The 22,690-nt window shown below is 40.7% G+C and overlaps 1 long non-coding RNA gene across 3 annotated transcripts in view; it reads left to right on the top strand.

The window, feature by feature from the left end:
- Positions 1-22,690, top strand: part of LOC146809053 (uncharacterized) — a 257,051-nt gene that overhangs the window by 228,610 nt on the left and 5,751 nt on the right. For all 3 annotated transcript variants that reach the window (XR_014966315.1, XR_014966314.1, XR_014966316.1), the window contains 3 exons: positions 20,954-21,018; positions 21,452-21,589; positions 22,353-22,651. This is a non-coding gene — a long non-coding RNA (uncharacterized LOC146809053). The remainder of the gene's footprint in view (positions 1-20,953; positions 21,019-21,451; positions 21,590-22,352; positions 22,652-22,690) is intronic.

Here is a 22,690-nt window from a genome sequence, read left to right as displayed (position 1 = left end):
TTAGTTAAAGCTCCTCTTTTGAACATGTAGAATTTCCTAGAGAATGTGAAAACACTTCCTGTTTCATAATCGTTCTTATCACGTGCAAATTTAAAGATTTTCCTCGCCTTGATAACCTCGTCATGTTTTTTGATTCTTGTATCAATTTCTGCATGACCTTTTGATATCAAATCCTTTTGTTCGAGTCCATCCAACATACAATTGATTCTTTCAATTTCTTTAAGGCTCATTTTGCGGTTTATTTCAGCGTATTTAATAAGTATTAATACCACGTTCATTGAGGTTTGTAAGTTGTTTTCAGCCCACTCTTTTAACATTTAGGGGTTCGGATTTTCAAACGTGTGCTCTATCAACACCCTAAGTCCCCTTGGTACTCTGTTTACATCTCTGTATTTTTCCAGTGATTTTTTCTCCCACCATTTAGTGAGTTCGGTTTTTAGTAGTTTCTCTAATGTTTTCAAAAGACTCTTCACATTGTTACTGATAGTTGTGTTAGTTTGACAATTCTGCTCACTATTGATTTCAGGGATGTTTAAAAATAACGTTTCAGCTGCATTTTCATGTTCATGTAGCGCGTCGTTGGAAGACATAGTGACAACTGCCTGAATTGCACTTTACCTTAAGGTGCTTAGCCACTTCACAAGACACCTTGAAATAACAGCGCCTAACATTTACCAAGAACATAAATTATTTTATAAAGAAGCCATTTTAATTACAATAAAAGAGTAAGCAACATAAATAACTTACACTTTACAAACAATATTTATATTTTGCACATTAAAAACATAAATAATTATAAATAATATAAATTGTAACAATATAAAATAAAGACTAACATTTTACATCTAATGCATATAATATTCCCACTACAATTTATACAGAAGTAAGCAAAGTGTTGGACTAAGTGTTATATCACACATGGGTAAAAGTTACTATTCCCACTACAGTCACTGCAACATAGGGAATGTGTTAGATCGGGGAGGGCTAAAATACACGATTCCCCCTCCACTAAGGGCTTAATTACGAGCCTAAAGGTCCACGGAACACCAGACTCATGGGGGCGCGGCGGTGGCGATCTCCTGACCACCCTATCACAATACGGGCAGTCGGACCACCATGGCCTCTCCGCAGCTTCCTGGGAACCGCCATTCCCTGGCGGTGTTGCAGCAGTGTAGAGGCATTAATATGCTTGGCAGGACCACTGTGGTCTTGCCAAGCATATTAGTATTTTCCTTTCATGAAAACCCAAGCGGAGGAGAAATCAAGGGGCCCTATAGGCCTCTGCACCCTGAGGTGCATGCAGGGGGCACAGCATGGACTAGAGAAAGAGTTTAATAGTGGAGAGGTAAAATTAACTAGTTCCACTCCATTCACTGCAGCATTAGTGAAAGTGTTGTATTGCGGAGGGGTGAAACTTACTATTACCACTCCATTCAGTGCAACAGTAGGGGAAATGTTGAATTGCAGAGAGGTAAAATATACTATTTCCACTCCATCACTGGAAAAGTAGGGAAATGTAGGATTGTGGAGGGGTAAAATGTACTATTCCCACTCCAGTAAGTGCAACACTAGGGAAACCATTAGAAATGGCAGCTGGCTTGGCAAACCACCTTCAGGCCCCCTTCCAAGGTGCAGGACTAGAGATATTCAGACAAAATATCGAAACCAAAATATCATTCTATCAAAATATAGTGTATTAAATATCATGAAATATTGACTGCAAGAATGTTGTTCTCAAGAATATCGATTTTAAGGTAAGTAATATCGATTTTGAAAATATCAAAGTCATTAACATAGTTTGAAAATAGTTTTTTAAATATTGTTATGTATTTTAGTATATATTTTAAATGTATTTGATGTAAACTTTTTGTATAATTATTGTTTATGATTTTTAATATGGGAGCTGATTATGATGTCGGTGGGTCCCATACTGACAACACGTCAGTGTCGGACTCACCGACATCTGCCCGTGCGGTCCGCCCACCGCATTACAATGTGGCGGGCAGAGGCATTGGGTGGAGGGACTGTCCGCAGTGCTTCCAATGGGCTCAAAGAGCATTGAAAGACACCATAATCCCCTAATGACACCGGCTCAGCCGTCGGGATTATGATGCAAATTTTCCAATAGCATTTCCATGTTGGCCTTTCCGACATTGAAAGGCTGTTGTAAAATGACTCTGAAGCCCCTTAGCAGGGCCCCCTTCCCCCTTGGCCCTCTGCTATGGTGCCCCCTAAACATCCCTGCACTGTGTGGCAGGGACTGGGAGTCCTTCCAGGTGACAAAGCAGTTTTGCAAACATTGTAAAGCCAAATTATTGAACAGAGAAAACTTTTATTATTCTACCATTACGGTATTTGCCTTCCTCTTGTCTATAGATCTGGTTATGAATATGGTAGTAACAAGAAAGTCTCCCTTTTGTGTATGAAGTTCTGAATCCACAGGATAATCTAACTGTGATGTGTCCACCATAAAATCCATGTGATGGGAAAAAACTGCTGTTAGATTTTCTCTGGATTCAGAACTCTTTTCGCACATCAGAGGACTTTCTTAGTCACCCACCTCCCAATCAGGATCTGCATATCCTACACCTGTGCTTTTAAGTCTGTGAGCCATGCCACATGATCTAAATAAGATATATAATATATATAATAAGTATATCCAATGCATCTATGATTTTATAGTTTTTACCCCTGATAAAGCATTTCTTGCTACATTCCTAAATGATGCTCTATCACTCTTACATCTAAGGTTTTATACATGTAACCACTGATTTATTCTCCATTTATATAGCAGCTATTGCAGGTTCTATGGGCCTGATGTACTAACGTTTTTTGCGGGCGCAAATGGGTTTTAGACCCTTTTGCGACCGCAAATGTGCCCAATGTACTAATCCTATTTTGTGAGTCGCAAATCTATTTGCGACTCGCAAAATAGGATTAGCGACTTGCTATTAGGAAGGGGTGTTCCAAGGGCGTCTCTTCCTAATAGCGACTCCTGAAGCTATGTATGACTTAACAGTCGCAGTTTACCACCCTTCACAGAAGGGTGGTAAACCACTTGCAAACAGGAAGGGTGCCCAGGCGACCCCTTCCCCTTTGGGAGTGGCTCTAAAAATATTTTATAAGGGCAGGAAGTGGTCCCAGGGACCACTGCTGCCCTTAAAAAAAGGAAACTGAAAAGTTTAATTATTATTTTTTAATTGCATCCCATTTTCCTTTAAGAAATAAGGGGTAACATTGAAAAAAAACTGCTTTCTTTAAAAGCAGTCCCAGACATGGTGGTCTGCTGACCCCAGCAGGCCACCATCCCTGGGAGTGCCAGCCATTCCCAATGGGGGCGCTAATTGCGAAAGCCTCATTAATATGGATGAGGGATGCAATTTGAGACCTCATTGGGAATCGCAAACAGAGTCTCAGACACTGTTGTGCATCCCAATTTGCAAGTCGCAAATGCAACACAATTTGCGACGCGCAAATTGGTGGGTCGTACATCTAGCCCTATATCTCTTTAATTTTTGTCTTCATACCAGTGTCTCTGCCACAACTTTTCTTTCCAGAGCATCTACATTATGCTCTATACATACAATAAACATCTGTTATTCAGCGGCAAGACAACCTTGGGTGAACGTGTGCTTTACAAATACATGTTATGTTATTCCTAAGGTCTTGTACCTGTAAAACCAGACATAACATTAATTTTCAAAGCACCTGAAGCTAATAATATATCAGCCGCTCACATATTGGACTTCTTTGAAGGAGGTGTGATCTCCCTACCCATTACATATTGCCCAAGCGATTGGATTGATACAATCTCCTGGAGAGCAAACCCAGCCCTCCTGGTCATGCTGGGTGATTAGTAATACAAATGCGCAAATACGATGCACATACATTGGTTGGCTGAAGATGTTCTACCCTACTCCATCAACATTTCGAATGCTGTGTTAACAGACACTGGAAATTACACAGTGACTGTGGAAGTTGCAAATAAGATCGCCTCTGAAACAGTTATCCAAGTCAATGTTTTCTAACTTTTTGTAATGTGATGATGTATGGAGACACTTATAGATTTTCATTGAAAGTTTTGTGTGAAACTGTGGCCCTACAGGTTTTCCTCATGGACACACAATGTCTGGTAAAAGCAGATGGAATTTATCTGGAGGGAAGGTTCCCAAAATAAAGCAAGACATTCAGAAAATGATTTTCAGCAATGATTTCTGAGGTTATTGCTCACTTTGTTGAATGAAAATGTGTTATGAGACAGCATTGTCCAAACCAGCAAATATTTCACACGAAAGATATCAGAAATCCTGGGTATATTTGCATTGATTGCATTGATTTCCCCAAAGATCAGGTAATAAGAATCATAATCTTGTGATGTTGCTAGAAAAACAGACATTTTAATTAGGCAGATTTAGAGAGTGACTTGTGTTCTAGGACCAATTCCATTTAATATCCCAGCATTCCCTATTTGATGTTTGTTCACCATAGTGGTCTTTCAGAAGTGCTTCCACTAGATACAAGAAGCCAGTGGTATTGAGAATGAAATGCAGATCAAGGTGGATTTCATGTGCCTCCCATGATGCTGCATGTTTTTTGAAGATGCTCTGAATTGCACACAATTGTTAGTTTACTAGGTCTGGGCGAAATTGAATGCATGCTGGTGAATTCCATGAAATTCATGAATTTCTCATCACCTTAAATTTATGAAATTTCTTGTAATTTATCATTCAGCAATTTCATGTAAATGACTATGCAGGAGACTGGTCCATGCAGTAAAAGTCTCACTGAGAAACATTTTCTGTTTGAAGCAACCTCCTGCCGATATTACATAAGGTGCAAGAAACCATGTTTTTCTCAAGAGAGCATGTTCATGAAGTTTTTCAAAACGTTGCATAAAAAATTCTACAATTTCTCACATATTATCAAGAATGTCGCTAACCCTGTTAGAGACAAAAAAAGCAGCGCTAACCGCGGTTAACGCTGCTTTTTTACGTCTGGTATTTTTCTGATTTAGCCATGATATCCTATGTAAGGTGGATATCATGGCTAAGTTTGCCTGTCCCTATCAACAAGGTAACGTGAGATTATCGCTGGGTTTCCAGCGATAATCTCACGTTAGCCTGTTAGCGTGAGGATTTTTATCGCTATTGAGATAATCGTTGCTAATAGCACGCTATCTCAGCGATAAAAATTCACGCTAGCCGGCGATAATTATCCTAGCGCTAAGTGCGCTTAGAGATAATTATCGCCGGTTGTTGTTGATATGCCCCTAAATTAAAACAAAATAAAGTACAACATTTCTCTAAAAAAAATGAAGGTGGCTGATTGACCACAGCATTGAGGTTTCAGCCTGTACATAAAACAAAATATGCAAAAATTGTCTATATTAGGGAGTATATGTCTATTAGGAGGTGTATTTAACAAATAGGTCTTTACATAGGAATAAAAATGTTACGGGTATTGAGTGCAAATATAAAAGAAAAAGACGGCAGATACAGGAAGCAAACAATACTCAAAACTGAATACAATCAACGTTCTTCATGTGTTGCTCCATTAGATAAGCTCCATTGTCGAAATATGTATATTTTGGCGGTGGCAAGGACAACAGGTAACCATGGTCGAAAAGTGTCATGCAATAGAGCTAATCTACAAGACACTATGGGGCATATGCACAAAGAAGTGGAGAAGTGAGGCATTAGCCATCATGGCTTAACGCCTCACTCTGTCACTTAAGAAATGCAAGGCTGCACCATAATAACAAGAATATGGTGCAGCCTTGCATTTCCCCCTGCACTGGCACTAAGTTTAGCAGCCTAGCGGCAACGGCATCCTGGCACTATAGTGCAAAGGTGTCTGCGTGCAGGGGAAGATTGTTTTATGTTCAGGAAGGTGTCCTTTCCTGCACATAACCAATCTTTAAATGCCATTTTATCACTTCTATGTGTGCTTTTATCACTTCTGTGTGTGCTTTTCCATGTGTGCTGTAGAAGGCAGCACACATGGAAAAAGAAAAAACGAGTAGCAATAAAGCATTTCTCCTCTTTTTGACAAGTTTTGCCTGGTCTTATTTTTGGCACTGCCTCCTATTTACGCCACCCTTGTAAATATTGAGCAGAGTCAGAATCAATGGGTGTTGCGGTGGAATGTCAACCACAACACCCATTGCCCACCCCTTTCACGCTAAGTATTGCGTGAAAGGGGCCCTTATTTACAAGGCAAGGCCCTATCGCCACAGGAACGTTGGAAAAAGTGATGTTCCCGTGGTGATAGGGGCTTGTACACATGCCCCTATGGAGGGTGGCCATAGGAGCATGCAGGTTTGCCTCAAAAGGCGTTTTAGTATCTTTCTATCTTTTAACTGGTCTAGAAGCTATCAACTTAATCTCAGTCAGGCATCTCCAGCATTGGAGATACCAGTCCCTTTGGCCCTGAATAGAAGCTTCAATGATGTCCCGTACCAGTTTTGGAGCATTTTGTAATGTCTACATTTTAGTCAGGATTCTCTGTTCCCTCTAGCATGTGATTTCAGTATCTGGGAACAGTTTTCCATTGTGAAGTCTTGTTCTCGAAATCCAAGCCAAATGTGTGCTGGGCTTCCTCTAGTAGCCTGGAGAAGGAGTCAGCTATTTCCAACCCACACCAGTTTGTTGACCTGGGCTCCTCCAGGATTCAAAAGATCACTATCACTTGCGGAGAGCCCAATGGTTCGTTACTGTCTCCTTTCATCTTCGATCTCTACATAGAGCAACTATGTGCTCTGCTCACAGATAACAGCATCAACAGGCTCAATCACATGAATTACAACAGCCTTGTTCTCAAACTTTAACTAAATGCCAAGTCACTTGGATTCTCCCTTGACAACCAACCTCACCTTGACATTGCAAAAAAAGAAAGATGGCCTGAAACCACATCTCTTCTAAAAAAAAGTGAAACTGTTTCTTCTATAAAGTTGCTTGATAATTACTGTTTATCCTGGCATCTGTATTGTTGTAACGCCTTGTTTCATGACTTTCTAGATTCCACAATGGCATCCCTTAGGGGCATCTAACCAGCAAATACGTATCCAGGGTCAGAAGAAATATGATCATATCACCCCCATCCTGATGGAAATTCATTGGCTTCCATTGTGCCCCGCATCATCTTCAAAACCAGCTGCATCATTTACAAAGCCATCAGGACCAGCACAACTGCTTATCTTACGGACAATCTCACCTTCTCTGGTGGCTCACGACACACCCACAGCCAGGACACCAACAGACTGCAGAAGTGTAAAAAAGAAAACACTAGGCAGGAGGCATTTTCCATCTATACATTCAAGATCTATAACAACATCCCGGTATCCTTAGGGACCACCCCAATGCATCTCCAGTTTAGTAAAGAGTAAGGCTCATCTTTCTAATGGACAGTACATCAAAATGCATTTACCATACACAACTTATCTACATCTCACTCTTTGACCCTGTACAGCACTCCGTTACTTTTTGGATAGGTTTGCACCATAGAAATACCCCATACATATGTCCATATACACATTAGGTCTTTGTACAGTCACAACATCACCGCCTATTGTTGTCTACATCATTCCAAGTAGGTCAATAGACTAAACATGCCAGCATATGGTACAGACCCAGTTGATGGTGATGTTGATCCCTGTCCCCAATGAAATTGGAATGAGCAGCATATCTCAGTTGCTAACTTTGTTTTCCCAAAAAATAGTGCACTGTACTAATGAAAATCAAACTCTTGCTAGCATAGCAATTTGTAGGTCGTATCATATTGACAAATTTGTATTTTCATGTCTCAGTAAAATTATGTTTCAGCAGAATTGTACATGTTTAGGGTTTCACTTAGCCATTTTAGCAGAGTCCCACAAAACACAACAATATTTGTTCTAGTACAGGTAATATCTGTGAGAAGGTAGTATCCCTTTGTGAATCAGACCCTCTGTATTTTGCTGGCTTGCACTTTACTGAGTTCTTCGATCGATTTTTTACTTTAACTGAGGATTGCTCTCTGATTAGTTGATTAATTAAATTTGACCTTTTTTCTTGATTTCTCCCCTGTCTGTTATCTCTTGTAGGACCAAAGCGGAGCGGGCCTGGAGGAGAAACTACTGCCCCTCACTGCGTTTGGAGTTCATTAACATTCTGACTCAATATAAAAAGGCTATCTTGGCGGCCAAAACAACCTATTTTTCTTCAAAAATTCTCGCAGCTGAGAACCAATCGAGGGAAATCTTCTCGATTGTGCACAACCTGGCATTCTCCGACAGAACCACTCTGAAGCCCACCCCTTCCCAGGAACTCTGTCACTCCCTAAACAATTTCTTCATTCAGAAAATAGCCACTATTAAAGCCAATATCCCTCTCCCCTCTCCTACCTTTGTGGATCCCCAGTGTCCTCCCCCCAAGGGACAACTCACTACTTTCCCTTCCTTGACCAAGGAATCCCTGACCTCCATAATTCCCCTTGTCAAATCCGGCTCTCCGTTAGATCCCTGCCCTGCCCACATCCTCCGTCACATCTTTACTACTTGTCCAGACCCCCCCCTTCACCTCCTCAATAGTTCTCTCTCCCAGGGCGTGGTACCCAATCCACTCAAAACAGCAGTCATTGTTCCCATCCTGAAGAAGCCGGGCGCAGACCCCTCAGTCCCTGCCAATTTTCGCCCCATCTCTCTCCTGCCTTTCTTGGCGAAAGTGCTCGAGCGCCATGTCACCTGCGCTCTGAGCTCTTTTGTGGAGAAGTACGGGGTTCTTGCCCCCCGCCAGGCCGGATTCCGCCCCGCACACTCTACGGAGTCCGTAGTCCTCTCGGTCCTCGACAACCTCAGGGAGGGAATGGACACTAACCAGACCCAGGCCTTGGTTCTCCTCGATCTCTCAGCCGCTTTTGACACGGTTGATCATACCATCTTGCTTTCCCGTGTCAGGGCGGCGGGGATCGGGGGCACCGCGCTGGTATGGTTATCCTCCTTCCTGAGGGACCGCACCCAGGCAGTTCGCCTGGGTGATTTTTCTGCGGACTTTCGGAAAGTTCAGTGCGGGGTCCCCCAAGGCTCCTCCCTCTCACCTCTTTTGTTTAATCTTTACATCGCCCCTCTTATTTTCTCACTGCAGCAAATGGAGGTCACCGTATTTAATTATGCGGATGACCTCCAACTTGTCTTTAATCTGTCTTCTTCCCCTGCCTCTGTTCTTAACTTCCAATCTATCATGATTCATATCCGGGACTGGATGAACCACAACCATCTGAAACTCAACCCAGACAAGACTGAGCTGGTGTTGACGGGTGGTTCATCCAGCCCCTGGTCTTCCTTGTTTTGGCCCCCTTCCCTTGGCTCTCCACCTGTCCCCTCTACCTCAGTAAAAACATTAGGCATTAATCTCAATTCTCAACTCACCCTTCACTCCCAGGTAAGTTCTGTGGTTTCTTCTTCTTTTCTTTCACTGCGCACTATACGCAAGGTGTCCCGTTTTTTTTCTTTTGACGCTTTGAAACTGATCACCTTGGCAATGGTCATCTCCCGCCTGGATTACGGCAACGCCTTATATGCAAGTATACCTGCATATAGCTTAAGGCGTCTGCAGCAGATCCAAAACCAGGCGGCGTGCCTGGTGTTTAAACTTCCAAAGTCTCACCACGTCACTCCCCTTCTCAAGTCCCTACATTGGCTCCCTGTCCGCGCGCGTGTCCAGTTTAAGCTTGCTTCCATCACCTTCCAAGCACGACTGGGCACGGCCCCGGCTTTTATCTCATCTGAGATCATTCCCTATGTTCCCTCCAGGGAACTGCGTTCCTCCACTCAATCCCTTCTCACAGTCCCGCGGTTCCGGAGGAAGAAATGGGGAGGATCGAAATTTGCGACCCTTGCTCCACTCTTCTGGAACTCCCTGCCTCTTGAGCTTAGAGCCTTAACTCTTTATCCGCAATTTCGGAAACAGCTCAAAGCTCATTTGTTTACTAAATTTTTTAACTAGTTCATTAGCAGTTTCTGTTTCCTTTTAACTCAGCTTCGGCTTCCCTCGCCCAGATATCTGTTAGTTGCAGCGCCATGAAACCGCTGGTGAACGTGCGCTTTATAAATAAATTTAAATTCAAATTCAAATTCAAATTAAATTCAAATTCAAATTCAAATGGGTTTTATGATACTAACTTGAAATGTTCATTTAGAGGGCTTTACAGTGAAACTGATTCAGCAAGGAGCATCAAAATCTGATAAGGGTTTAACACCGCTCCTGGTCCATCAGTCATGCATGAGCACTAGAGGGAGCACAATGTCGCATGTTAAAGGTTACAAATAAATATAGGTTGGTAATAAAAGACAAAACAAGGGTCATGTGGGCATGCCACATGTATGAATTTACAAACATTGATGAGAAATATAATATAAACAACATGTAAACTATAAGTCTGTGAGAAATTGTAGAATTTTTTATGCAACGTTTTGAAAAACTTCATGAACATGCTCTCTTGAGAAAAACATGGTTTCTTGCACCTTATGTAATATCGGCAGGAGGTTGCTTCAAACAGAAAATGTTTCTCAGTGAGACTTTTACTGCATGGACCAGTCTCCTGCATAGTCATTTACGTGAAATTGCTGAATGCTAAATTACAAGAAATTTCATAAATTTAAGGTGATGAGAAATTCATGAATTTCATGGAATTCACCAGCATACATTCAATTTCGCCCAGACCTAGTAAACTAACAATTGTGTGCAATTCAGAGCATCTTCAAAAACATGCAGCATCATGGGAGGCACATGAAATCCACCTTGATCCGCATTTCATTCTCAATACCATTGGCTTCTTGTATCTAGTGGAAGCACTTCTTAAAGACCACTATGGTGAGCAAACATCAAATAGGGAATGCTGGGATATTAAATGGAGTTGGTCCTAGAACACAAGTCACTCTCTAAATCTGCCTAATTAAAATGTCTGTTTTTCTAGCAACATCACAAGATTATGCTTCTTATTACCTGATCTTTGGGGAAATCAATGCAATCAATGCAAATATACCCAGGATTTCTGATATCTTTCGTGTGAAATATTTGCTGGTTTGGACAATGCTGTCTCATAACACATTTACATTCAACAAAGTGAGCAATAACCTCAGAAATCATTGCTGAAAATCATTTTCTGAATGTCTTGCTTTATTTTGGGAATCTTCCCTCCAGATAAATTCCATCTGCTTTTACCAGACATTGTGTGTCCATGAGGAAAACCTGTAGGGCCACAGTTTCACACAAAACTTTCAAGGAAAATCTATGAGTGTCTCCATACATCATCACATTACAAAAAGTTAGAAAACATTGACTTGGATAACTGTTTCAGAGGCGATCTTATTTGCAACTTCCACAGTCACTGTGTAATTTCCAGTGTCTGTTAACACAGCATTCGAAATGTTGATGGAGTAGGGTAGAACATCTTCAGCCAACCAATGTATGTGCATCGTATTTGCGCATTTGTATTACTAATCACCCAGCATGACCAGGAGGGCTGGGTTTGCTCTGCAGGAGATTGTATCAATCCAATCGCTTGGGCAATATGTAATGGGTAGGGAGATCACACCTCCTTCAAAGAAGTCCAATATGTGAGCGGCTGATATATTATTAGCGTCAGGTGCTTTGAAAATTAATGTTATGTCTGGTTTTACAGGTACAAGACCTTAGGAATAACATAACATGTATTTGTAAAGCACACGTTCACCCAAGGTTGTCTTGCCGCTGAATAACAGATGTTTATTGTATGTATAGAGCATAATGTAGATGCTCTGGAAAGAAAAGTTGTGGCAGAGACACTGGTATGAAGACAAAAATTAAAGAGATATAGGGCCAGATGTACGACCCACCAATTTGCGCGTCGCAAATTGTGTTGCATTTGCGACTTGCAAATTGGGATGCACAACAGTGTCTGAGACTCTGTTTGCGATTCCCAATGAGGTCTCAAATTGCATCCCTCATCCATATTAAGGAGGCTGTCGCAATTAGCGCCCCCATTGGGAATGGCTGGCACTCCCAGGGATGGTGGCCTGCTGGGGTCAGCAGACCACCATGTCTGGGACTGCTTTTAAAGAAAGCAGTTTTTTTTCAATGTTACCCCTTATTTCTTAAAGGAAAATGGGATGCAATTAAAAAATAAAAATTAAACTTTTCAGTTTCCTTTTTTTAAGGGCAGCAGTGGTCCCTGGGACCACTTCCTGCCCTTATAAAATATTTTTAGAGCCACTCCCAAAGGGGAAGGGGTCGCCTGGGCACCCTTCCTGTTTACAAGTGGTTTACCACCCTTCTGTGAAGGGTGGTAAACTGCGACTGTTAAGTCATACATAGCTTCAGGAGTCGCTATTAGGAAGAGACACCCTTGGAACGCCCCTTCCTAATAGCAAGTCGCTAATCCTATTTTGCGAGTCGCAAATTGATTTGCGACTCACAAAATAGGATTAGTACATTGGCCACATGTGCGGTCGCAAAAGGGTCTAAAACCCATTTGCGCCCGCAAAAAAAGTTAGTACATCTGGCCCATAGAACCTGCAATAGCTGCTATATAAATGGAGAATAAATCAGTGGTTACATGTATAAAACCTTAGATGTAAGAGTGATAGAGCATCATTTAGGAATGTAGCAAGAAATGTTTTATCAGGGGTAAAAACTATAAAATCATAGATGCATTGGATATACTTATTATATATATTATATATCTTAGTTAGATCATGTGGCATGGCTCACAGACTTAAAAGCACAGGTGTAGGATATGCAGATCCTGATTGGGAGCTGGGTGACTAAGAAAGTCCTCTGATGTGCGAAAAGAGTTCTGAATCCAGAGAAAATCACGTTACCTCTGCTTTTTTGGCTTTTAAAGCCAAAAAAGCAGAGATAAAGCCCTTGTTGATATGCCCCTTAGTTTGTCTGATTTCAAGCAGAAGGTAAAAAAGTCAATTTCAGATGAACTTAACGTGTGTTCTGGTGGAGGACCCTGATGCTGCTACAGCGCCTCTGAATTCTGGCCAAACAACAGAGAATTGATTTTTTTTTTTGACATAAGCATAGTCACCCTGACAAAAAACTATGATAAAAGAATGAACTTGCAATTGGTTAAATTTAACTTGTGCTTCTGTTTGTTTAATTTTACACTTGGAGGTTAAATTACAAATGCCAAAATGCCCTGTACTCACTTCCCATCTAGTGAGCACTTACAGAGTCCAAAGTCTAGGTGAGCCTGAGAAGGACCAATGGGGAAATATGCTCAGACCTGCTCATAATAGTAGCTGTTACCTTACCACTTACTGTTTTACTGCTCATAGAAGGAGTAGGGCATGTTTGTGGACCACTGTTCCAAGGTAGAAGAGATGGTCCTGCCCTGCCCGGTATCAAGAAGAAGGAAAGATGTGATCTCACCAGTGAATGCGTGAGAGACGGAGGGACACAATGTATTTGTATCTTTAATGTGTGTTTGTGATTGGATGTCGAAGGACCATGGTGCTTTTCTTTACAATCCACCTGCTGCAAAAGGGACATTGTAACTAAACGTACCTCTGCTTGTTGTGATTGAGGAAAATAAGAAACCCAATTTTTTACTTCAATAAGATAACCGGACCAATTCTAAAAAACTGTAAAATCATCTTGTAGATGTTACAAATGATTTAAATGATAAGCTGCAAGTACTTCTGTACTTCTGAGAGGCAGTTACATCATTCAGGTATATTTGCATGAATACACATGTATATATAGTTTAATATATGGTATACATGTACGCAAGTTTCTTAGTTTTCCCCACCAAATAACCTGTAGAGAAACACCTTTCCAGCACACCAACCTATTGTTGAGGTTTTCTTTCTCCTTTCCACTTCTGACAGGAGTACATCTTTGACTGCAAGCACATCAAAGGATTTTGAAAGAGATTGTGAATACTCACAAACTAAAGGTTTTGTGGATATTCTTCAAGTATGCATAGTTTTCCAGTCATGAAACCCTCATCTTCCATCCGTGGTGCAAGATTATGGCCACATAAAATTACACATTACTGGTGCAACAGTAAATCTAAATTTTGAGAATTTTTCTCTATACTCTTTTAAACTTTCTCTCCTCTCACTTTGCAATTTTCTAATTTTACAGCTGCTGGAAGTCTTGAAATGAAATGTGATCTCCATATTGATTGCATACACATTGACATCACTGATCCCGATAATCTCCTGGAGATTGAAGTCAACCACTCTGGTGACTTGGGAGGTCAACTCTACAAATCCACAGATCAATGACTCCTACAAGGGCAGACTAGGGATAGTCTTCCCAGGCTTTATCAATATTTCCAGCTGCGTTGACAGATATCAGCAACTACACAGTGATAGTGAAAGCACTTGATCAGATTCTAGCAGAAGCAGTGATCCAGGTGAACATCAAAGTTAAGTTCTGTGCAGCGAAGGAATGTAAGTTAATTTGTAGTGAACTGTCCCTAAAAGTCTTTGTTTCATTGATTGGGAACCAAGGATATTGATGGCACTATTTACCAGAAACTAACGCAGCCGCAAGCTGCATTCGTTTTGAAGCAAAGGGATGCAACATATTTACAACAATATGTTGCATCTGTGTGCTTCCCCCTGCACTGGCGCACAAACTGCTGACATGCGCCGGCACAGGTACCCTTGCACCATGATGCAAGGATGACAGCATCGTAGGGAGATTGTTTTTGTGCAGGAAGGGGCACCTTCCGGCACAAAAAGAATCAATTGAGGTGATTTCCTCTTCCAATGCATGCTGTAGAATGCAGCACGCATTTAAAGAGGAAAAAAACAAGGAGAAATGAAAACTCCTCATTGCACCTCGTTAAGCCCCCCCCCCCCTATGGTGGCGTAGCATTCTGATGAATTTCCAGGTTTAGGAATGCTCATATGTCTGGAAATGCATCAGTGGGCATGAGTGTTGTGTGGGAACACCCACAGCAACACTCATCTTACACCGCTAACACGCAAATTGTTGCTTGAAAAGGAGCGACATTTACTAGCACAAGTAAAGCCACACAGCAAGGCTTTATGTGTGCTTGTAAATATCACGCAGCTGGTTGCGCTGCCGGTGTGTTACGCAATGTGACGCACCGGGGACACAAGGTGGTTATAAACAAGTCCCGGAATGATCATTTTTCAAAATGTGGAGGTTCACCTTGCTAGTGTCCAAATCTATAACATTTGGGTGCTAAGAGAAAAAAGTATACCGGTGGCAAGATACTGGACTTTTCACAATAGATGAATACAATTTTCTAAAATAGTCGAACATAACTATATGTTCATGCATTGCAAAAACCTATAATACATATTTCTACTGTGCACATGATAAGTTGGATCCTCTTTATGCTTCTGAATAATAGACGGTATTATGACCCAATAAAATGGCAATCAGATTGACCTCTAAAGTATGAGTAAACCTAACCACGATACAAACATGGAGGCCCAGATTTACCATGATTTGCAAAATCATTTTTGTGCATTTACTAAGCCACGCAAACCTACTTTGTGTTGCTTGCATGGTTGAGAAACTACAAAGTAATGCAAGGCAGCGCTGCCTTTTGTTACTTTGTGTCAGGAAGGAGTTACCTGGGTGTAGCATGGAGGTTCCCATGCATCCACCCACCCATATTTTCTGATGCTAAGCCCAATTTACAAAGACTTGTAAACCTAGATTTCCACCAAAAGGGTGTGTCCATCCTACAAAGGCATAACGAGGAGAAATATCTTTATTTCTCCTTGTAAGTTCCTCTTTCTAGGTGTGTTGCATCCGCAGCATACATAGGGCCTGATTCACTCAAAGTTACACTTTTGTGTAAGTTTACAATTGTTTCCTATTCATAAAGTGATTTCCTAGTAGTATCTGTACAAGTGCAGAGTTTCTGCACATAAGAAGACCTATTTTTATGTGTGGAGACTTGTAAAGATACTGCTAGTAAATCCCTTTGAGAATAGCAAACAATGGTAAATTCACACAAAAATGTACGTTACCTATGTGAATCAGGCCCACAGAAAGAGGAATCTGCCCCTAAGGATTGTTTTAGTGCAAGAAGGTATGCCTTGCTGCACATAAACAATCCTGACCATAATGCAGGTTTCCTTGCAACAAGGCACCAAGCACACAGTGTGCCAGTGCAGGGCGGGAGCAGCAATGCTCCATATCTTTGTAAATATGGAGCATTTTGTCTCTCTCCCTTTCACACAATGCAGTTGCTTTGCTTTGTTTTGGTGCGTGAAATATTATTAAATATCACTGTGCAATCTGCATACATACAAATCAAATCTCGGTCAACCAAGCTATCTCTTATATAACATTTTTCTTCTGTTTTTCTCAAAATATAAGGTGCTTGGTTTGGTTGAGATAGGTATTGTGGGCCTGATTCACAAACTGCACTTTGTAATACGTTTTGTAATCAGATCTTATTTTGTAAATGAATGAGCACCTGTGTCCAAAGCACTGCTCAGAAGCCCGCAGCATTGCTATTAATTGTCAGCATGCTGAATATTAAACATGCACAGTTTTCAATCCACATTATGCCTCATTAAACAACTACCAGACATTCATTACACCTTTATCTCACTTGCAGATTCCTGCTTTCTCCTTTTGTGATGGTCTTTCCCTCTGTGTCTTCCTCCAGCTTTCTCCTTTATGTGTTTTTCCCTCTCTTGCTCTCTGAAAATGTCAAATCAGGAAAAATAAGTGGTGGCCCAAAAAAAAAGTGCCTTTGGCCCCCACCAGAGGCCACTAGTTCAAAGTAAGCACTGTTTTTTGTACCACAGTAGTACTTCAAAAAGTTACTACAAGGTAATATTCATAAACAGCACTTTTGTAGAAACACACTTTTGAGGTAAGTTTACGACTTTTTGATATTCACAAACTGCACTTTTGTAGTAGACATTAAAACCAAGTGACCCTTTTTCAGTTGCCCACTAGATACAATTTTGTGATGCCACAAACATCACTGTAACAAATTGAGCCTCAATTCACATGTCTGCCAAAATCTGATAGTAGGTAGAGGTGATTCAATCCCATAATAAGAAAATAGCACAAAGATTCAGCCCTAGAAAAGAGAGATCAGTTTTCTCTAGCTTTGCAGTATTAGCCTATTTCTGAATGTGGCTGTTGCTGGCCAGTTTTTGTCATATAGTGGTCCCTAATGGTTTGAGCAAGGGCTTCCTCTTCATGTGAGCTTTTTTTCTAGTGCTAACATCATGTGATGTGATCATTTCCACCTGCTAGTTTCAACTTTCAACTTTCTAAGTGAGGCCACATTATTATTTTGTAGGGACCTGGACAAACAATGGGTGCTTAAATCATTTTCTGTTATTTGTATAAAATGCGTATATTAGTGAATAAAGTTCTTTACTTAGGGCCAGATTTAGAGTTCGGTGGACAGGCTACTCCATCATAAATGTGACAGGTATCCTGTCCGCCAACACTGGATATAATGCACTTGTAATATGGCGGATGGGATATCCATCACGTTTGTGAAAGAGTAATCCATCCTCCAAATTCAAAATCAGGCCCCTAGTTTGAACTCCTTGTAGAATGTTTCCAATTCTTCTATTTTTGTAGCCCTTGAAGTCATCAATATATATGCCCCCCTTTATTGGATGTCATGGTGGGAGATATGATCTTCATACTCATTTTCTACCCTTCATATGTATCTCTTCCTGTCAGCTCCTGTAGTAAAGGTGTGTCCACCATTGTCTCGTAGGCTCTAAACATTATTGCTCCACAGATAAACACCTAGGGGCCGATTCACAGAACTAACTTAAGACAAGATCCTAAACTTACTACTTTTGGTATTCACAGAAGTTAGGATTTTGTCTTAAGTTTGTCTTAAGACAGACTTAAGACAAACTTAAGACAAACTTAAGACAGACTTAAGACAAACTTAAGACAGACTTAAGACAGACTTAAGACAAACTTAAGACAAAATCCTAACTTAAGTCTGTCTTAAGTTTGTCTTAAGACAAATTTAGGATAAAATCCTAACTTCTGTGAATACCAAAAGTAGTACCTTTAGGATTTTGTCTTAAGTTAGTTCTGTGAATCGGGCCCCTAGAGCGTCCAGCAACAGATATTCTATCATGGCTTTCCACTGTTGGGCTAACAGACAGCGGCAACTACACATTAAAGGTGAAAAGAGCATATTCAGGGCCCGATTCACAGAACTAACTTAAGACAAAATCCTAAACTTACTACAATTTTTGTATTCATAGAAGGCACCTACTCATTTTGGTATTCACAGAACACACTTACTCACTTCGTTATTCACTGAAGTTAGTAGTCCTAACTTTAGGACTCCTAAATGCCTTCTGTGAATACCGAAAGTCTTAAAATTATGATTTTTCTCAGTTTAGGAGTCCTAAAGTTAGGACTCCTAACTTTACTACTACTAAACTGAGAACAATCCTAATTGTAAGGGTTTCGGTATTCACAGAAGGCATTTAGGAGTCCTAAAGTTAGGAGTCCTAACTTTACTACTACTAAATTGAGAAACATCCTTATTTTAAGACTTTCGGTATTTGAAGAAGGTATTTAGGAGTCGTAAAGTTAGGAGTCCTAACTATACTACTACTAAACTGCGAAAAATCCAAATTTTAAGGCTTTCGGTATTCACAGAAGGCATTTAGGAGTCCTAAAGTTAGGAGTCCTAACTTTACTACTACTAAACTGAGAAAAATCCTAATTTTAAGACTTTCGGTATTCACAGAAGGCATTTAGGAGTCCTAAAGTTAGGAGTCCTAACTATACTACTACTAAACTGAGAAAAATCCTAATTTTAAGACTTTCGGTATTCACAGAAGGCATTTAGGAGTCCTAAAGTTAGGAGTCCTAACTATTCTACTACTAAACTGAGAAAAATCCTAATTTTAAGACTTTCGGTATTCACAGAAGGCATTTAGGAGTCCTAAAGTTAGGACTCCTAACTTCTGTGAATACCGAAATGAGTAAGTGCCTTCTGTGAATACCAAAATGAGTAAGTGCCTTCTGTGAATACCAAAATGGTAGTAAGTTTAGGATTTTGTCTTAAGTTAGTTCTGTGAATCGGACCCATAGTAACTTCACAAGTAGTTGCCCAAGTGAGGGTTTATGGTGAGTTTCCTATAACGGAAAGGATGAGTTAAAAATTCATATTTTACAAGATTGTGAAGAGCGAGCATGTGGACACACTCATTTTCCCAATACCTGTATTACTGTTTTATAATGTCCTTCAAGTGTTTGTTTTTTGCCTTTCCCAGTCTTCTTACTGTAACCTACAAAGTCCTAATATTCTAACATCTTTGGTGTATGCAAGATATTGCCTAATCTCAGTTTGCATTTAGGGAGTACTCTAACCCAGTCAGCTAGACTATTGTAATAGCTTCCCAATTTACAACCATCACTACTCCTTCCTTCCTTTAGAGAAAGTCCTCAGTTTCACTAACCCTACCCTATTATTATGCCATGATTTAACTCAATTTCCTGCTTCAAGCACCATGCTTGCTGACTCTCACAACATGGTTTTGTCTAAATTCTGCACCGCTGGAGTTTAAATAAGTCAATGGGTTTGCCACATCCTACCTTGCAAAAACCTCGCCCTCCATATGGTTTCTTAACATGCCCAAAGCTGTGGTGACACAATATATGTGTGATTCTTCCTGCTGCATGTTCTCCTGGGAATACCCGTCCCATGGACTAAATCAATATGCCCTCTTACTAGCCCTTCAGAAGAGCCAACAAGATCTAGCATCCTACTGAAAGGCTTTTGACCTCTTCACTGCCAACATGTTCAGCACAGACATGACTGCTATTTCCTCTAATTGCCCCATTGCAAGACACCCAGTATTCATGAAGGAAAATGGGTGGTAAAACTACACCTGGATTTTCCAAGAGTGGGAGTACCAGTAATACAGAGTCCCTGTTTTATTCATTAATCCAGAGTTGCTCACCTATGGTGCACTAGGGAATGGGAATGAAAAGAAAAATCTGTGTTATCGCACCATTTTCCGAATAATCTCTTCTTTTAACTAAGGATAAAGTCCTTCAGGTATGGCCTGGGGTATTTGTCCCTCATAAGAAATTTGATATTACCACACTCAGTAATACTAAGTGTAATAATACTTCACAACTTTTGATTCCCGATGATGTCAGATACCACAATTACTGATCAGTGAGTGACTAACCTGAGATAACCGGCCCAGCAGGAGCAATGCACAATGCTTTTCCTTCCACATCTCCTGATGCTCAACCAAGCGAGTTGTATACAGCACTCATTCTGGAGGAACATTAAGGGAAATGGGGGATGCAACAAATTCAGGGGTGACCCATGCAGGTAATAAAGGTGGGGTGGGGTGGGGCGGGACTCGACAGACGAGGGAGAATTAAATAAATCACTAATTTTCCCTCGTTGTCGTTTGTTGAGTTGCCCCGCAACCCCGCCCCCAAGTCTTACCTGCACGGGCCACTCCTGGACCAAAAAAGTAAATTGTCAACCGCTGACTTTATGACAGCTTCCTTGTATTACCCTTCATTCTCGTCTGTCATCTGCTTCAGTGTGCAAGTGCCTGAACAAGAACAAATATATATATATTTTTTAAACCCTTTACAGCTTGTGAGTTACAGTTTCAATCATTTACATTGTCTCTCTCACTCTAGACTCAATATACCGGTTAATGCGCATGAGAATCTGTTTTAATTGTTTCTTCACTAGAATTAAACTAGTCTCTAGATTTGGCACACACTGCATAGTTTCCTTAATGTCTCTCTCTGGTCAGCGCAGATTATGTGATTCACTTGATAATAATTAAGTACCTTAAGTAAATAATCAAGTATCTTGCATTATTTTCACCATGTTCTTTTACTGATGCTCAATCATGATTCCTTTGTTTCAAATTCCTGTCTTGCATGTGTGCATGAAGAAGGTACAATAAAAGTACTTAGCTTTCTCTTGTCTCTTTTATTTCTTGCAGATCTCTGAGACCTCTCTTCAGGAAGCGCAAGGTTCACAGAGGAAGAAGATTTCCTGGATGCGCAGGTAAGGTGGGTTAGTAGAAGAAACACCGGTGATGTCTTCTCTGGAACATCTCTGGAATTGCCTAGCAAAGGGTGTGGTCCACGGAAGTTATATTTATACCTTCCTGAAATCAAAGATGGCTGCCACAATCACATGGCTGTTTTCAGAACCTTCTGGCTTGTTCCAGAACATTCTGGCTTGTTCCAGATGGATTGCCATGTGCTTTCAAAGTCTATTTACTAGCTTGTCCAGAACTTTCTGGTTTGTTCCTGAACCTTCTGACCTGTTCCAGAACCTTCTGGGTTGTGCCAGATGGATTGATATGTGCTCTCAAAGTCTATTTATAAGCGATTAGTTGACAACCTTGTTCCCTTTTACCAAAAGTCTTAAATTATGCTTGTTCATTACAGTTGTATTGCATTTTAACACTTGTGATTCCACCCTGCCTTCAAAGCTTTGGGAACCTTCTTCTTGCATCTCTACAAACGTACCCAAAAACACCAACCCCTTGGGATGTTCTGTGAAACACCAGAATCTGTAAACTGAGTGGCCATGACAGATGAGATCGCAAGCAGGTGTTATCAGTCCATGTGTAAGTAGAGGAGATATTTTTGTACTGTGTGCCTTGCTGGTATAGTCCTCCCCTTTGTCATAGATTATGGAAAAATGTGTACAAATCTCTCCACCCGTACTAAATTCGAGGTACACGTTTCTTGGCAAAATGCTAAAATATTAATGTAAATGCAGCTACCTCAAGCTATTTATTGCTTGCTGCATAATGTATGCTCACCGTTCTCCCTCCTCACTTTCCACCATTATGTTTCTAGTCTCTAACGAACATACATCTTATCAGCTTTAGTCTCATCTTGTTTTTTTTATTTTCCTATTATTTGATCTAATATTAACTGACCGTTTCTTATTGTCATTGCAAGGAGCTATTACTGTGTCTCACCCTATCCGACGCCATCAAGGGGTATGATCATTTCCACCTGCTAGTTTCAACTTTCCTAACAACTGCACAATCTGCTCTAAGTGAGGACTCATTATTCTGTATAGACCTGGATAAATGATGGATGCTTAAGTCATTTTCTGTTATTTGTTTAAAATGTGTACATTAATGAAATAAAGTTCTTTACCTAGGTCCTGATTTAGAGTTCGGCGAACGGGCTACTCCGTCACAAACATGATAGGTATCATGTACGCCACATTACAAGTTCCATTGGATATAATGCACTTGTAATACAGCGGATGAGATATCCGTCACGTTTCTGACCGAGTAACCCGTCCGTCATATTCTAAATCAGGCCCCTAGTTTGCACTCTTTGTATAATTTTTCCAATTCTTCATTTTTTTAGCCATTGAAGTCATCATCGTTGGATTTCATGGTGGGAGATGTGATCCTCATACCCATTTCCTACCCTTCCAATGTATCTCTTCCTGTCATCTTCTGGAGAAAAGGTGTGTCTTCCCTCATCTCTTGAGCTCTGAACTTTACTGCTCCACAGATAAACAACACCTACAGCTGCCGGCCACAGATATTCTATTCTGGCTCTATCAACATTTCCAATGTATGGCTATCAGACGACAGCAACTACACATTGATGGTGCAAGGGTTCCAGCTGGTAGATTCTAGTGAGGAAATGGGAGGTATTAGGTAAGAACATACACTTACCAGTTTAAGTGCTTGATTATA

Source organism: Triturus cristatus, chromosome 7 (genome assembly GCF_964204655.1).
Source record: "Triturus cristatus chromosome 7, aTriCri1.1, whole genome shotgun sequence".
Taxonomy (NCBI): Eukaryota; Metazoa; Chordata; class Amphibia; order Caudata; family Salamandridae; genus Triturus; species Triturus cristatus.
This window is presented reverse-complemented; position numbering and strand designations above follow the sequence as displayed.